At 41.4% G+C, this 15,418-nt stretch overlaps 1 protein-coding gene across 1 annotated transcript in view; it reads left to right on the plus strand.

Moving 5' to 3' along the window:
- Positions 1-15,418, plus strand: part of CA10 (carbonic anhydrase 10) — a 462,952-nt gene that overhangs the window by 192,866 nt on the left and 254,668 nt on the right. The gene's annotated exons all lie outside the window — the stretch shown is intronic.

The following is a 15,418-nucleotide window of genomic DNA, read 5'->3' on the forward strand; positions in this document are numbered from 1 at the left end:
GATGATCTATAAGAAAATCAATAATTAATCTTCCTAGGGGCATCTTACTGGCTAAGAATCCTAGCTCCGACACAGAAATGCCGAGTTGTGCTTTGTGATTCTCACACCAGCGTCCCTCCTTCCCTCTCCTGCCCCCAGGATGAGCTCCTCCTTAATAATGACCGTTGGGTCTCCTCATCATTGGGATCTAGCATTTCTCTTGCTGGTTCATTTCTCTTTGGCTACCTTTTAGTGTTCATAGATTGCTGACAGTGGAAAAGACACACGTAGAAAATTGTGTTTGAAGGTGATGTAGCGGTTGTGAACTCAAAAGGAATGGAAAATCATTTGTGTGTAAGAAACTGGGGGTACATTTGTGCACCACTTTTGTTGCTGCTGGCAGCTGATTCCCCAGGGTTTGAGTACCTCGGGGTCTGTTGTGTATTCCATTTATGCAGTCTGTTCACTTTACTTAGCATGGAGTTTGTAATTTTTTTGCATTTCTAATCCTTCCTTGAAATCTGTTTTTTCCTACCACATAACTGTCACACACACAAAAAAAACAGCCAAATAAACAAACCTGAAATCTAGTGACCCATCTAAAAGTTGTTAGTGGCTGTGACTCAAGTCACAAGGTGGGTTTTAAAAGACATAGCTCATGATTGAGACTAGTTAGCCGTATAGTATTCTGTGCTCTTTCAAGTATGACTCAAGACATGTTTTTGTAGAAAAGTCCTATGTAGATCATGTACTTTATTGCTTTAATTCCACAGAAAATGAACCTACCCTAATTATTGTTCCACTTGCAGTTCCATTTTTACAAACCCTAAAAGGAGCCTGACATAGGTTCTCCATACATCTCTCTCTATAAATGTCAGTCATTCAAGTGAGGTCATAAGCACTGATAGGCTCACTGACCACCATTTTAAAAAGGGCAAGTTTTGACTATTTAAAAGTCATTCTTTCTCCCTTGGAGAGGGTATGGAGGGAGTAATTGTATTCTAGGCCAAGGGAAAAGCAGTAAAAAAGCCCAAAGCAGATAGCAGATTGGTGCCTCACTTCCAGAAATGACTTGAAATTTGATCAAGGCTGAAGCCCAGAACCAGAGAGGAAGTGGTGGGGAGATAAGGACGGAAGAGGAAGGCAGAGGCCAGAGTGAGGTGGGGAAAGTGGCAAACTAAGACAATACATGTAGAGTTTTGGCTTTTCATCAGACTATCTTAGAGGAAAATGTTGATGTGAAAGAAAAACTAATGCAAGATAGTTTCTGCTTAAAATGTATTGGGAAAGAAGGGGGCTGGAAGATAGCCTGGTGTTAAAAAATCACTCATACGTTATGTTTTGTTTTGGTGTTTTTTGTTGTTGACAAGTGATATTTTTATATTTTCAACTCAGAAAAGTGTACCTGATCCAAACCAATTTTCAAATGCACTGGAGTTTGGAATTTTGGGAACATTTACTTTTCATGGTGTAAATATTTATATCTGGCACGATTTCTGTTGTTAGCTGTTTGAATTGCTGAGAACCATCTGATGGTTTCCTTTGCTTTTGTAAAAGGTGAAAAATAAAATAAAGATGGGTAATCGGATACACTAACTGATCATGAATTGCCCAAACTTGGTAGACAATAGCTAGATCATGTTTGCAAGCTTTTTCAAGGAGGTGTTTAATGAGTGGCAGACTTATTTTGGAAGCAGGATTTGAATCACTGTCTGAATTTCGTTTTGTCTTGAAAAAATGTGCATCAACTCAAAAGGTTTAAACACCACTCAGCCAGACTAGTTTTGTAGGATTTGGGCAAGGTACCACATGTTCGAAGTCTGAGATCAGTGGAGGTCAGCATGTTAAATGCATCCCAGCCATTATGTGTTCCATGTCACATTTTTATCCACGAGCATTATTCCTGCCTGTGTTTAAATATATCTTATGCAGAAAACCAGGAAACAGCTCTGCCACAGTCTCTGACTTCTGTTGCTGCATTTGTTTAACCGTGTTTGACCTGGCATAGGGCTCAGATGATGAATTAAGGACTTTTCTTATCATGAGCAAGGGCTGAAATGCAGCCTGAACCCAAGAATTTGAAGAACAGTAACAGATGAGAGTCAAAACATCTTGGGTCTTGGATATAACAGAGGATTTTCATTCATTTTACTTGAACAATGATGTTTCTTTTATCTTTTAAGTTATGTATTTTCAGTGGGGGTTTTTAAGCAATGTTTGTTTTTTTCTTAAAGGAAGAGTAGTTTTTTTTCCCCGGCTGTCCATATCTGACATATAGGACTCTTACAAAGTCCAAATTACTTGTACTTTTCAAACAACACTCACTAAAGCTTGGGTTACATGTGGATGCACAAATCCTACCTAGGAACCAATCTGCCACCCTTGACCCCATTAAACATAACTCCCAATAGTCTAAACCATTTTTTTTAAATCTTGGAGTTAATTATTATACATAAAGCTACTAAATCAATTGAGGAATCAAAAGGGGGCAGGTGGAGATAATTCTTCCCTCACGGTCTCAGACTATTTAAAGTCTCTATATATGGGAAACTGGATTATAAGGTAACGGTGTTTAAAGCCCAGTTCAAGCCTGACTGTTTTAAAGATAAAGATCCTTGTTAGCTATTGGACTTGTACGGATTCATATATATTTTGACCTTCCTTGTCTCCTTCCTCAGACCAAAGTGAGTATGCATAACGTGTTTGTGTATTAATTTTCATGTGCTGTACATGAGCAGGCTTCTTGGTAATTTGAAAATAAAAATATGGAATGAAAATATTACCCTAAAGCAATATGAATAGCCCCACTTGATCATTTTGGGGTGTAGTAATTCTTCTAGATACTCGTCTGGACCATTCCCTGGGATAGGAGGAGCCAGAGGGTTGTGGATTAAGAGGTGAGTCTAACTTGTATGGAGGGGATGTGGTCCATAGATAACCTCTCTGCTGATCAAAAATATCTAAAAGAAAAAAAAACATACTAAAACTGAGTTCTAACATCACTTGCTGAATCTACCATTTTAACCAAAATTTAATTTGGGCATCTTTCCTCATATTTTCACTCTTTCAATAAAATCAACATCTCAGTAGTTAATGACATGGGAATTGCTTGTGATACGTTAAATGTAAAAGGTAACATCTAAAACCATCCACTTCATGATTCTAGTTTTGCTTTAAAAGTACCCCTGATATGCATAGAAAAGGGATCAGGATTAAGCAGAATATTATTTTCTTTTTACTTTTCTAAAGTTTCTAGATTTGTGACAGGTTTGTATGAACTGAATAATCTGAAAAAAACCTACTGCCTTTTTAACTCATGTAACCGCAGGGCCTTTATAGGGAGAAGACAGAGGCAGGAGACGCAGAGTGGGCCAAGGAGCTGTGACGTGGACGCAGAGGTCAGAGTGATGCCCTGTCCCAAGCCAGAGAACGCGGGTGACTTCTAGAAGTTGGGAAGGGCAAAGAAAGTAGGGAAAGAGTCTTCCCTAACCTCCAGAGGAACACAGCCCTGCTGACACCTTGGTTTAGGCCCAGCAAGGCTGATTTCTGACTGCCTTCTAGAGTGTAAGATGACACCTCAGATGAGGGAGTAGCCAGCTCCGGGCCACCCACAGCCAAGTGCACCGTCCCCTCTCCAGGTCGGCCAGGCACTCTTTGGAGAAAAGTCACAGACCAAGGGAACCTGTTGATTCGGTCCATGTGAGCCAGCCTCCGGCCGCAGAGCAAGGTGAAGCTGGCTCTAAGGGACAAACGGCAGACACCCTGCACAGGTTTTATCTACATGGCCATTTCCACATTTCCCACATGATGAGCATGAGGAAATGCAGCTCATCCTTACCTATAACACGAGGTGCAAATGCCTCCACCTGGCATTCACAGTCCTTACCACGCTGCCCCAAATCTCCAGAGCCTTACTCTTCTTACATTTTATACGCACCTTTTGTTCCCAGTGAAACTGTACATTTTTTTAATTGACTGTATCTCTCCATTCCCTGTGATCACCTTTGGCCACAACATGCCCTTCCCCAGATATGCCTCAGCGCCCTCGGCCCTTACCTTTTTATTCCTCAACCTCTCCAGCACGAGCACTACCTCCTCCATGAAACACCCCCTGACCTCTTTAGCTGATGGTGAAATCTCTCTACATTTGGCTTCTTAAGTATCTTGCTTCTATTTCTTTGGGGATCCGAGCCTTGGCCTGTAGTATATTAGTCTTACTCGCCTTCTGTCCCACTTCTTAGATTAGGAGCTCCTCAAGATAAATGTGATTTCATGGTTTCATTTTATATCCCTGGCATTATCCATGATGGTGCTGGTTGTTTTAAGTTGAATCAATATTATACTCAATAACCAAGGAAAGGGTTTATGTGAATTAAGTCGAAAGTTTCTTGGACGCAGGGGGGAAAAGTACATGAAAGTCCCATAATGCAAAGTAACCTTGGCATCAACAGGAATCTGTCACTAGAAACTAATTTTCAGGTGTTGTTCTTTCCCTAAAATATGGTTGAAGCAAGTTGAGAAAAAATACCTAGGAATTGATTTGGTGCTTATAATCTTATCACTTCTCTATTTCCCCATGAACCTGATAGCAAAATCTAGTTGCCCACAATTACTCATTGCAATTCCTGGCATGTCTACATTGCTATGTTCTGATACCCTTTATGAGTGAAGCATTTACGTTCTTTCAAGGACTTTATGATATATATTAGGGGAGAAAATATAGATATATAGGCATCAAATGGCAGTAACTGACTTAAATAACTGTTGGAGATAATAGCAGAATAGATACTAAGGAAGCAGCAAAGTTATTAATTAGCAAATCAATCATTTTGGCACTAATTTTTAATGGTTGTAAGAAGTTGGGTTGGTCAAGCCAGGCTTTATAGAGGTGCTAGAATATGAGCTCTCAGGAAGGATGAAACATTGTTTGCAGGAGGGTCTTTAAATGTCAGTTGTTTTGGTACCATGTATGGAAGATAGAAGAAAATGTAAAGATCCATTTGTCATCAAAATATGTTGCCGTGGTGCTGAGTTTTACTGGATGACATAGTAAACTTTCACGGATAAGTATTCTTACCCATTTGGAACTCATTAGCTGTCTTTAAATAACTGGGGTCTTTTTACACTGAAGTTCTGCTATGGAAATGGTATGTATAATTTTATGTGTGCCTATGTGATAAAGTAGACTTTAGGAGCTGATGAAGAAGTGAATACAATTCTTTCTCATTTGTATTTTGTGGCTTGATAAATTTCTTGCCATATTGATCATATCCTTCCTCAGAAAAATGCAATAAAAGGCCTCTTTACTTGGATCTAATTCTAACCAACAAGGAAATTAAGACTGATGATGTGGAATGGACAGTAAAACTCTAGGAGAAAATGAATGTGTTATCCTAGGAAACACAGTAGCCAAGGTTAAAAAAATACATCATCAGACAGGGATCCTAAGGCTTCAAAAGCAGATTTTTGAAATATCATGGTTAAAAATATGTATAATCTCTTTGACTCATGAAAGATAACTTGAGAGGATCGGTACAGTCTGGAAAGTGAAATGACAGTAATGCATTTATAACTGATGACACAAAATAAGGTGCTGGGAGGAGCTAAAGATATGCATGTGGCCGCACAGGAAGTTTTGTGAGAAACAATGTTTCTGAAAGGCATGTAGGAGATGTGAGAGAAGGGCCTCATTGCCAAGGAGGAGGCCAAAGGGGAAGGAAACTGTAAAAGTGGTTTCAGAGAGAATGAGGCCCAGAATGAGCTGAAACTTGCAGAGAGGGAAGGTCTTTTCTCGTTAGGGTTACAGGAAGTAGGATCATCAGACAATGTGGACCTCTGCTTGGAGGACGGTAGATATCCACAGATGTTCCACCTTGGGTTTGAATTTTGGGTTCACCACTGACCACCTGGATACAAGAGGCCGGCCTCTTTAGGCTTCAGTGTCCTCATTTGAAAAATAGAGATCATAAAGTACCCACCTTGCAGGTTGTGGTGCAGGGGCTAGAGGCAATAAAGCACTTAGCAGGCAGGTTATAAAATAAGTCATCGGGCCAGTGACTGGCAGAGAAAGAAACGCTCCACAATGGTTAGCTACAGTCTTAGACCGTGTAGGCCACCATAACAACATTCAGGCTGCTGTACCACAAACTGGGTAGCTTGCAAAGAACAGATATTTATTTCTCACAGTTTTGGAGGCTGGGACATCCAGGATCAAGGCAAGGGCATGGTGAGGGCCCCCCTCCCACTTACTGCTGGCACTTTCTTACTGTGTCCTTAATTGGTGGAAGGGGCCTCTTTTATAAAAGCACTGTCCAGATCATGAAGGCTCTGTGCTCATGACCTAATCATTTCCCCAAGGCCCCACCTTCTAATACTGCCACCTTGGGGGTTAGGATTTCAACATTTGAACTGGGGGGACACAAACACTCAGAGCATAGCAGCTACCATCAGAGATATCGTTACTGTTAACAAGAAAACACAACTGCTCCCACTTGGGTCTCTCCGTTAAACAGACTCATGTTCACACTGGAATCAGGAATACGTACTGAGATGGGATATGATTGCTTCTCTTGGGATGACAGAATAAGAACTCAGAACTACCTTGCCAGCATCCCCAGTCCAAGAAGTTGAAATTCTGTAGGCATAAAAGTAAAGCTTTCCCCTCAGGTATATGTTTATAAAAAGCTTCACAAATTCAGCCTGGGCTAGATTTGCTGTAAAATCACTACACGTGAAAATGTAGAGGATGTTCACGGATAATGTGCTTGGTATGAGTAAATGGCACAGGGAAGCTGCCAAGAGACAAATTCAGCCTAATTGCATATAGTACATAACGAAATGGTCTGGGACAAGTGGGGTGGTTACCCTGCAGTAATCTTCACTGAGAAGACGGTACCTGGGATATCCCTCAATGCTGACGGTTTGGTTAACTGATGGAAAAGTCATCAACAAAGTCCTGGAGAACAGGACCAAATGGTGAGAAGAATCAACTGGATATTCAATTCAGTTCTCCCCCTCTCTGTCTCTCCCTGCCTCCCCTTCTCTCTCTCTCTCTTTCTCTCTTTTTCTGTCTTTCTCCCCCTGAAAGGAAACTATTTTAAGGTGTAATTACAATGCCTTCTTTACGTACAGCCTCAGGCTGGTGTTTGGAAATGGCTTGGACCAGACTTCATTTCAAAATGAGAATTGGAGCCGTGTGGCAGGTGAATGGTCTCCATGTGTTTCATTGAGAACCCCAGCACAGACAGAGTCTGGCAGGCACTGAAGGCCACTGAGACTGTAGAACACGCCCAGTCATCAGACAAGAGCCCCGACCAGACCTGCCATCTTCTTTCAATCTAGAAACTCTTGGATTCTGTATGACCAGATTCTAACCAATAAGACACTTGGATATGTTTCTTTAAGGCTGACCCCGGCATGAGGATTTAACTAGGGTGTAAACCCTCCTAAAGGAAAACTACCATTAAAACCCTAGCACTGGTTTGGAAGAAACTTGCATTCTCCTCTTCTCATCCTCTATCAAAATTAATTCTCAAAGTTTTGGATACAGGATTCTTTGTCCTTGAGGATGTTTTGCTCTGAGGAGCTAGAAAGGAGGATCCAGGGAAAATTGAATGTTACAAGAAAGGACTTTGATTAAAGATAACAAAATGAGGCCAAGGTAATTGTGTTTATGCTCAGAGCAGAGGCAGGTTTCTACAGGCAGTGAAAGGTTTCAGTGCATAGCAGTGAAAATTGTTAGAAGATAAGCAAAATGCAAATGAGTGATGCCCTATTCTAAGTTAGCAATGGTTCAGAGCAAAAGTGTTCTGTTGCTGGTGTCAGGTCCTCAAGCAGTGGCCCAGCTTGGATCTGGGCCGAGGGTTCCTGCTCTGTCTTGGCAGTTCCTTGTAACACGTACCTCTCGACAACACCCAGAAAATCCACACAGCCTCTAGACAAGTCTCTGAAGGAAACACCTGATGTTCACTTTAGTATTTTGTAAATGTACGTAGGTCTCTCTCATTCTTTACTCCTCTGGTATTACACAAAGGTTTTGCTTTCCTTTCCTGCTTCTTGACCCTTGACTCTCTCTGTTCTTCTCCTCATTTTCCTTCCTCTTCTCCATCTCTCTGACCAGCTCTCCTATCCTTTCCTCCCTCCTTTCTTTAGGTCCTGTGTACATATAACCGAGGAACCCGTGCCTTCTCTCTTCTGTTTCGAAGTGGAATGGTTCTCCCCTTTCATGCATTTTAGAAAGATTGGTGATCGTACGATTTTGGTGGCAATGCTTAAATGAGAGAAAGTTTAGGTTACCAAGAACTGAGAGCAATTCTTATTAGAAAATACCTGCACAAGGCTCTCCACCTCAGGCTCTAAACCGGGGTTTGGAGGTCATCAGACTCTATGATACAACACTTAATTTGAACTGATAGTTTTGATGATTAATTTGAACTGATAAGTCTTATTCTATCAGAGTTTCGCCAGCTTGGAGTAAATAGTTTGGGAGCCATCAAACCCTGAGTTGATTTCTGTATTCAAGCCTACCTAGAAAGTAAGCATTAAATAATAACATGTTATATACATAATGCACACAAGATGCTCAATGCATTTATAAGTAGATGAATTCCTAGAAGGAGGATTTTCCTTCAGAAATTTCATGATGAACTATCTGTCACATGGTACCACCTTAGTTTTCTGGTTACATGATTCCATGGATGAAATCAACAAAGCATTTCACAAATTAACCTTCCTTTAAAAAATGGACAACACAGTGTTTTATTCACATACCCTGCTTGTAGCTCAGCTTTCTTGTCATCCATCTAAATATGAAGGAGAAGAGGAGAAAAGGAGAGAAACATGGCCTAATTTTTACAGACTTCCCAGCTGGACTCATCTCTTGGAACATTCCAGAATAAGTGTCTCCATCATAACCAAGAAGCTAAAGCTGGTGCAGCACCTTTGCCACACAGAAACAGTCACATACCCAAGAGAAGTTAGGGATTTTGATATTAAAGAAATGGTATCAGTTGTGTATTCTCTCCAAGGAGGCTCTGGTCATTCAGCTGAATAAACCAGCAAAGCTCTTTCCATATAAACTTAAGAGACTTCAAGCCTATTAAACAAGCTATCATTGCCTGGAAACTAGGTATCTTTGGTCTGAAAATTATAACAAAAATAAAAGTAAATAATAATTTCCTCTTCGCTTCATGAAAAAAATGAGGTAGATTCCATTTGAAGGATTTTTAAAAATGCCGATTTTTTTCCTAAGCTCTGCCTTTCTGAAACAAAAGCACTAGGTTGAAACTGGAAAACTAGAATCAAAAATATGGTTTAGGTAGTCTGTGCATCATAAACAGCCAAACATCTGTTCAAAACTCTGGCTTTTCATTTTTCTTAGGAAAAATTAGAGAGAGACAACTTTATTCATGTTGTCTGAAGGATGTAAAACAACTAAAATAATCAATCCATCTTTCAAGAATCTCCTATTTTTATCATTACAGAATGTGGGTGTTTTAACCCCTTGTTCTGTAGTTTGCTAGGGCCAAGATGCAAATGTCTGGAATGTTAAAATGAGCCAGTTTATCTTCCCATTTCCCACCTCCCCACCCCAAAGTTGCAGCTATGTGGGATCGGTAGGTCTAGAAATCAAATGTACAATGTGATGACTGTTACTGATAATACCATATTATTAAATACTGGAAATTTGCTAGGAGAGGAGATTTCAGGTATTCTTACCACAACCAACAAAAAATGCTACCTTTGTGGGGAGATGTATATGTTAATTAGCTTGACTATAGTGATCACTTCACTGCATATATGTATATGAAGTCATCTTGAATATATACAGTTTTTATTAAAAAGATGAGTAGAAAATTTTGAAAAAGATTAGCTAGTTCAGCCTCACAACTGTTCTTCTCCTTCAGTCAACCCAGGGTCTGTTCTGCAAGGCATTTCATTTCTTTAATGTTAGCATTGCCTATGTGATGTTCTAAACAGATTCTTTTCCTTCTTTTTTAATCAGATCTTCACCAGATGTGGCACTTAATATGACATTGGTCATTTGTAGCCCTTAGTCCTTTGACCATGCACAAAATATATTTATACATGGTATCATATGATGAAGGTGCATGATCTCATTTTTACCAACAAATGAAAACATACACACCCACACAATTTACTGTGTCATATTCAAAGGAAACCTATCAAACTAGCAGCATCTCATGTGCCTGAAAATATTTTCTCCCACCTTTGTATCACAAATATACTTCACCTCAAATCTACAGAGCAGAGATTTTTCTTCATTTTCATTTTCCTCTGAAATACTCAGCAATTATTTTTTAATTGAAAGTAACTCTTCTTTCATTTCTTAGCCAAGGAACTATTTTCAGTAATTTCTCAATAGGAGCAAAATGCATTACTTGTGCTATGATGAAGAAAGGCAATGTGCATTATGTATATAACATGTTATTATTTAATGCTTACTTTCTAGCTAGGCTTGAATACAGAAATCAACTCAGGGTTTGATGGCTCCCAAACTATTTACTCCAAGCTGGTGAAACTCTCATGGAATTAGACTTATCAGTTCAAATTAATTATCAAAACTATCAGTTCAAATTAAGTGTTGTATCATAGAGTCTGATGACCTCCAAACCCTGGTTTTGAGCCTGAGATGGAGATCCTCGTGCAGATGAATGGCTGAGGAAGTGTTCTCAAGTGAAAGCCAAAAGGAATGGGGGAATCCGGGCAGGGAGAGAAGTTCAGCATAGGTGCAGCTCAACTGGAGTCCAGCTGGAGCCTGGTCCCACGGGGAGCTGGCAGCACAGTGCTGGGGCTGAGGAAGCAGCTAAGAAGGCTCTCACTTCCCTGGCATTCCCGGACAAGGCAGCTCTTACACAGTGGCACACTGGAAAAGCCAGCTCACACCGGCTTTCAACAGCCCATCTTGGGCATCTCTTCCCACCTCTGCAAGTCAGTAACTTGAAGGATATTCACACCATAGAAATCTGCAAATGCTACACATACACAATGCCCTTTTTTCCTAGAGAACTGGTTGATAAACATTTACCAGCACAACATAGTTCTCACAGGCCAAGGGCAGTTCCCGAGAGGAGGGTGAGGTGATTGCAGCCAACACACATGGAAGCTGGGAGTCCTGTACACTGGCCCAGAAAAGGGGATGCGGGGGGATCACCAACAGCGTGTGTTACGGCTGGTATTGAAAAGAAAGTTTAGATTTGTTACAAATATTCCTATCGGAAATGACTCTAGTGCCTATGTTTTGGCTCCTAAAGTATTCAAACTGAGCCCCCTATGCCCTGTAGTCTACCCTCCCCGAGGCCAGTTGCCCCTAACTGGGGCGGGGGAGGTGGGAAGCATAGACAAGATTGTGTGCAACTCTGACTTCCCTTATGTTCATCCGAAGTCCTTCTAATTCATCTTCTCTGCTTTGCGTGCCTCCTGTAAGCCTGGATTCCTCCTAATCACACCTTTGCAAATGTAAGGTTGGCGTAGGAGTACAGCTTTTGCCCAGAGCCTTGGCAGTTACAAAGCAATGCCCTCGACTTCTTTTCCATTTTAAGCCGCTTCTGCTGCAGAACCAGGGATGCCCTGGGCTATCTCATACCCTCTGCTTTCTCCCCTAGCACCTCCCACCCACCAGCTTCTTGTCAGTGTTATTATGTTGCCAGCAACATAGTATGCAACACTGTAGAAATATGCTATAAACATGCTTGAAAATCCAGGGAGGAGCTTTTAGGCCTCTCCAAGTAACTGATCCTTATTCAGTGCATTGTCTTTTAATGATCATTTCAGTTTCTGAATCCAAAAGGTAAGATTTTTTTGAAAATCTAAATAGGAGTAAGGAAATAGCCCCTTGCCAGGCAATTTGGAGTCCATGCTGTTCAATCAATTCAAAGTATTACTAGCGTTTTTCTCAAGAGTGTAATATACAACAACTGGCAAGCTTTCTTTTTGCGATTATAAAAAGGACAGATACTGGAGTGAACCATATTTCAGCACTGCAGGGATATAAAAAATGAACTGCTAAAAACGGCCCAGGAGGAATGAATAGCAATAAGACATCAATGTCATCTGTATACTGATTTGTGATGAATTTCCAAAAGGCTTAATGGTATGATGCTATGATATATAGGGGCTTCCTGAAAGTTAATAACTGTAAGTTACCCACTTGGAAGAATGTAATGGAGGAAAAGTAAGTAATCACAGATAATACGTAATAAGTAACTTCACTAATACAGTCAAACTGTTCTGTGTGTTCCATATTGCTGCCCTCTGTGATGAGAAATAAAAAACAGAAAGGATTGTGAAGACGCAGGAAGGTCAAATGTTACACAAACACCCACAGTCACACAGTTGGTAAAGTCTTTAATTTGCCTTTTCATAGTCTGGGATCCATATAGCGCAGGTCCAAGTGTATACGTTGATCACCTTTCAGAGGTGAGTTCCAGCAGCCAGAGCTCCCTGGTGCACATTCAAGTGGGAACAGCAAAGTCTGTTTGAATAAATACACTGTCCTTGCCATTTACGTGTGGTCTGGCATTTCCCTCATGGATTGTGTGCTTAAAGCATCACCAGATACGAGGTGTGGGATCTTGGATCAGAGTAGCCCCTTTCACCCTGCAGTCTGGGTTCCTTTGGCCCACTAATTTTTAAGGCTGTGACAGGCAGCTTTTGGTGAGCAGCAAAGCACATGACACAAAGAAAGCATTCAATCAATGTTTATTGAATGAAAAAATGCCCCCAATCCTGGAATTACAAATAAATGGGGAAAGAGAAGGGAGCTAAATGTATAGAGTACCTACTACATCCATTTATGCAATACATGTTTTATTTCATTTAATTCCCTAAACAACCTGAGATGGTCACTTTTGTAAACCAGGAAACTGAAAAAACTGAAATGTACAGTTGTTAAATAATTTACTTAGAGTTTCAGGGGTGACAAGAAAAAGAACTGAGTTTCAGCCTTACATTGTCTGGACTCCAACACTATGTTCCTTTCCAGGATGTTGCACTAACGCTGAAGATGGGGGAGAAATATTTCCCATTATATTAAGGATTTAGGAAGAAAAGGGCATGGAATTGGAAGAGCCCTGACTTCAGCCATTTCCTTCTCTTTGCCATAGTTTGACATGAGGGAAGGTGGTGCCCTATACCACGGTCTGGCCATGTTCAGTCTCTTAATTCCATCTCTGCAGCCTCTTGGTTTTGGCTGTAGCATCATGCATGTTTTATCCTTAGAGGTGGTGCTACAGGTCTGCTTTGTTATCTGGCTGCCACTGTCTTCCCTGGTGAGGTGGCAGAGCACGTACTGAGCATCATTTCTTAATGCGTTGTTAATCTTCTTACACCCTTCATCAGAAAAGTGCCTTGTGAAATGCCCAAGGTAGTTATTGCCATCACTGCGCCAGATCTGGTAGCTGTGGACTCAGGGGGAAGACATACAATTTTAGTTTTTAGGACACAAATATGGGTCCTTTCTGTCTGCATGAAGGGCGGCAGTGCTTTCTCTGTCTCCTCTATTCTTTCTCTCTTCTGCTCTCACCTCGTGCTGAGGACACTTTGCTTAGTATTTTTGCATCTGCGATATTCCCCCCAAAGAACACGCATTGCCCTGTGGACATTCTGATAGGCACCTGTGTTCTGCAGGGCTCAGAGCGGATCAAGAAAAACTTCTACTGATGTCATGAGCCTAAGAGGACTGGCCAGCGTAAAATGGCCTGTCCCTGTTTCTCCTAGGCAGTCATCCCTTAAGTCATTTTCGTCTTAAGTCATATCTCTGCCATTCATTTCTCAAGCCGCCTTCAGTTCTCTGTGGATAATAATGATGGGTAATGGATGGAAATTTTAGGTTTGTTCTTCTCCACATGCAGTTTAAGACTAAAAGGTATACAGAGGTGACCCTCAGATCTCAAGTCATATCAAGAACGGTTCGATCAAATTACAGCCTTGCGATTGCCATAGTAGTTAGCTCAGTGTTCCCACTCAAGACCAGGGCTGGAAGTCTGCCCCATCCTCCCAGGGCCCTCCCTTCTGCATGGTCTCGGGGTGGGGCGGGGGCACATGCTCCCTGGGAAGCCGCTGCTTGAGGAGGTGGGGTCGCTGCCCCTGCTGCTCACCAGCCCGCTGCACTGCTCTCGCCAGCTCTCCTGAGACGAGGCAGCTACTCCCACCCTGGCAGTGGTGTTTCTCCAATGCAAGCAAAGCCCTTCTTCCTGGGCCTGAATGGTCTGACCTTGAGGACACTTCAGCTTTCTATTGAGTTTTCTGGAAGATAGCATGGCTTTTCCAATTTCATAGGAACCCCTGACAAAAAGTCTAAAGCAAGTCCTAGGGTCTTGCCTAGAGGCCATTTGGGCAACCCTGCCTGGTGGAAATCAGAAGCATGGCTCTCAGTCACCAACAAAAGGATGCCTCGCCTACGACATGTCTTTGGACCCTCTTCTACCTTGCAGCAATTCACCCAGCCTCCAATTCTCCACACCAAACACTGGTGCAATTCCTCTTTCTCTTCCTGTTTTTCTTGGGATCCTCTCTATCAGTTCTAAACTCCCCTTTGCTGTATCCTGAGAATGCCGTGAAACTTATATGTAAATGGCTCTTAGCCACTAGAACCAATACCCCTGTGATTTTAAAGGAATATGTGAATTAAGCAAAGTGTGTACTTAACTCCCTGTGCACAAGAAATTCCTCCACCACAATCTTGCCAGCTGGGAGGCAGCCTTTATAAATGGATGCCCTCCACCCTGCCCCTTAGCTTCCACCCGGCTGCTGCTGTCAAGTGTGGGCAAAACCACAGGGTTTCCTCCTGTAACAGGAATGTATTCATTCCTAGCACAGCCTAGCGAGCTATGGAGCCCTGTGAATTTTTTTTAATGGTATTAATGTGAATGCAGCATTATTAGAATGTACTTTGAGTTTTGGATGGATATTTTATCCTTTTGTTACCAAGGCTTTTCCAAAGATAAAATATGCATTATACTGCATGGAGTACATGAAAGTTCAGTAAAATATGATAATGTTGCTTCACACACTGTTCTCCTGGGTATAATATCAGGAAAATATTTTCCCCTGACAGGCTCTTATAATGGATGAAAATACTGCCTGTCATTTGCCCATACTGTGCAAGGTTTGAGGCATATTCTCAGAGTCAGGGAATCTGCCTCTGAAATACTGGTATTTGAAAAGCAAATTTAAAGCTGAGGACGTTTTCACGTTATGATCATTGATATTGATGTTTGTAAACTCTTTCCTCTCACTCTGAAGAAGAGAAATGGCAGGCAAGTTTTCTTTTCCAGTTGCCATTTGCTTTTTAGTGACTACACAATACAGAGCACAGTAAATAAACCATGAAGGCAGCAGGATGCATAGAGGAAAGGAACGCACTTGGACTCTGACAGTTCCTAAGCGAGTTACTTTATTTCCTTGGGCCTGTTTTCCG

The sequence above is a fragment of the Manis javanica genome, chromosome 4, assembly GCF_040802235.1.
Source record: "Manis javanica isolate MJ-LG chromosome 4, MJ_LKY, whole genome shotgun sequence".
NCBI classification, from domain to species: domain Eukaryota; kingdom Metazoa; phylum Chordata; class Mammalia; order Pholidota; family Manidae; genus Manis; species Manis javanica.